Genomic DNA, 3,399 nt, shown 5'->3' with positions numbered 1-3,399 from the left:
AGCTCTAGGGTGAAAGGACATGTACACTGGCAGCGCATAGGGGATTCTGTCTTTGAGAATATTTGGTTCTACAAAATAAAAATGAAGAAGACTCATACATCTAATCTAGCGCTACATATTAGAAGATTGTTCCTAAAATCTAGGTCTGGCTTCCCCTGAAAGGAGACAGGATATCAGTATTATCAAGACAACTACTGGAAGCTGCCTTTTTCTTTCTTTCTTTCTTTCTTTCTTTCTTTCTTTCTTTCTTTCTTTCTTTCTTTCTTTCTTTCTTTCTTTCTTCCTTCCTTCCTTCCTTCCTTCCTTCCTTCCTTCCTTCCTCCCTCCCTCCCTCCCTCCCTCCCTTCTTTCTTTCTTTCTTTCTTTCTTTCTTTCTTTCTTTCTTTCTTTCTTTCTTTTTTTTTTTTAAGGAAGAATACCTGCCTTCCCGTTGTTCAGTTGGAATAAGCACATAACTTCCTTTCAAAAGCAGAGTTCATTGAGAATGGCAGGATGATGCCAGCAATCACATCAGAAGAGCAAGCAGAAATCAGACCTGTCCTCCAGCACACTAAGAAAAAAGATGCTCCTCTAGCCAGAGTGCCCAGCACGCCCAACTGCTTCTCCCAACAGTGAGAACCTTCCACCTGTCTGTACCATGGGATTCTCTTCAAGAGCATCTGGTTCGTTGAATGATTCTGAGACTTGGTTAATTAATTTAGGGGGTTCAGGATTCTTGTAAGTGAATTCCTATTAAGTAAAAGATACTTCTAATAGTGTCTGACTAATGTATCCCAAGGTGATATACTGTGTTCAAGCAGTTATATTTTTCTCTACAGTTTTTTTGAGGTTAAAAAAAAAACAACATAATTAAAAATATACTTAATTGTTTTATAGACTGGGACATAAGGAGAGCAATAATGAAGAAATGACCTAATCTTTATATTATTGGGACATCAAAAGCTTCCTCTAGTCAAGTATGATCTTGATTTTTTTTTATTAAAGAGCACATTTGCTGTGCATGACAAAGTGTCTTTTTCATGGAGCAGTTGGTGATGGGCAGCCAGAGAGAACGGCACAGACACATGCAAGACAGAATTGGCAATGAGAGGCCGAAGTGAGAAACAGCGCATGCGTATTTGGAGTGGCCAGCAGGCTTTACAATCTGTTGCGCTGGAATTTTAGGGACTTACCACAGACAGTGTTTGTTATTGCCGAGAGTTTTGTTTCCCAGGAGGAAGGAAGATTAACCAAAAGAAATACAACAGTAAAAAGTACACAGATGACACAGCAAAACAAAACCCTGGACTATAAACCACAAATGGCCCAACGGATTTGCTTAGGAATAGCTGGCGAGATCCACTATCTAATGCTTCCATTCTAAGGATGTTTACTGAAAGAGAACATTGTGTAATGCTTGCACTGGCTCTTCAGCAAAGTTCCCCTATTAGCACCACCACCCCAACTCTTTGTGGCTTGTTAGCCTTCTATTATTTCTTATTGGCATGTTTGGCTTTTGGTTTTCTCAAATCTGGCTTGCCTGTGGAATGTGTGTCAAGAAGCAGGGCTTATTTACTCATTGAGAAACTGACCACTAGTGAGGCATTGAGTATGCCCCAGGGGAAGAAAGATAGAAGGGCCACGTGCTCAGCCACCCATTGCATAGGACAGCAGCTCTCCGTGATGAGCCATTTTGCTCTTGGCATCAGAGTGGAGACCACAAAGCAGGCAGATTGGCATCTCAGGTCAATTCCTGTGTGTGTGCTGTTCAATTTCCTCTCCAGCTAAGATATTCAGTGAGTTCCACAAATTCCTTCCTCATAGTCAGAAATGTATCAAGTTCTTATCCCTCCCTTGAGGGAAGGGTCTCTAAGAATGTTTTCAAAACACGTGTGTTCTTTATTCCAACCACAATAGAGATGGTTAAACTAAGATATAAATAATGTTTACTATGACACTTAGCCTGCTTTTTAAGCTTAGTAATTCCATTCTTCTAGGCTTCCTGGTACAGCAATCCTAGGAGGGCAGGATGAAGTAAATAGCGCTATTTCATTAACAACGTTGTATAGCAGGAGTTAGAAGTGTTTCGCCTTCTGGTCCACAGTGTATGGCTTTGATACGTGTGATATTGAAATCTGGGCACATCAACACTCCCATGATGAATAGCAACCACTCTTAGACTGAGTTTTTCACTGGCTCCCCATCGAAGTCACAGTAGTAGTGATAGTAAGAAGAAATAAACATTGTAGATGAAAAGAACACTGAAAATTCAGGTAAAAAAAATCATATTTTTTTGTTGACTTACTATTGAACCTTATTATGTTACTGTGCAACCTTGTAATAGTGATCGATCCTTTGTTGTCTTAATACTGGCTGGGTCACTGAACATTTTACATGCATCTTAACATTTTGTTCATATAACAGCCATTTGAATTAGTACAAATGCTAAGCTAATTAATTTATTTCAAAAAGAAGTTTACAGAGTAGATATATTTAATTGGGCTCATTTAACTTAGTGTGGTGGCAAGTGAGGGTTTCCAATTGTTGTCCTACTTTAAAGTCAAAGGCCATCTAGATCAGTGGTTCTCAACCTTCCTAATGCTGTGACTCTTTAATGCAGTTCCTCATGTTGTGGTGATGTCCAGACATAAAGTTATTCTTGTTGCTACTTCATAACTGTAATTTTCTACTGTTATGAATCATAATGTGAATATCTGTGTCTTTCAAGGTCTTAAGAGAGTCCTGTGGAAGAATTGTTTGACCCCCACAAAGGTTCTGTGATCCCCGCCCCAGGTTGAGAACAGTTGGTCTAGATCCTTCAGCCATGCTACTTATCCCTCCCTCCCTCTCCCTCTCCCCCCCTTACTCTAAGACAATAACACTAAAGCATTTATTTGATTTGTAAGTTTAAATTTGCATAAAATATACCCAGTTCTTAGTTTCACTTAAGGCACATAACCAAGATATTTGTCTTCTTAGTGGTATCTTTGATTTCTGCCCTTCTTTCTTCTTAGTGTAAATAAACTAACAATATCTACAGTGGAAGTGTTATGCGTGCCCTCAATCTTAGCTCTTGAGAAGTCAGGGCAGATCTCTAGTTCATGACTATGTTCAGCTACATAAACATTATGTCAAGGATATATTGAGATGACAGTATCCACATCATACCATATTAAACATGTTATGGTTATTTAAAAAGTTCGTGGCACAAAGTGGGTGATGAATGAATGAATGAATGAGTGAGTAAGACAAAGTCTTTCTAGAAGTTAACAGTGTGGTCATATGAGCAACAGTCTAGTGGTAGAAACACTGAGTTATCTGTGCTTCAGTGGTGGGGATTGTGTGTCAGTGGTGGGGATTGTGTGTCAGTGGTGGGGATTGTGTGTCAGTGGTGGGGATTGTGTGTCAGTGGTGGGGATT

This window comes from Mus pahari, chromosome 9 (genome assembly GCF_900095145.1).
Source record: "Mus pahari chromosome 9, PAHARI_EIJ_v1.1, whole genome shotgun sequence".
NCBI classification, from domain to species: domain Eukaryota; kingdom Metazoa; phylum Chordata; class Mammalia; order Rodentia; family Muridae; genus Mus; species Mus pahari.
The sequence above is the reverse complement of the archived record's forward strand: the minus strand, read 5'-3'. Positions refer to the sequence as shown.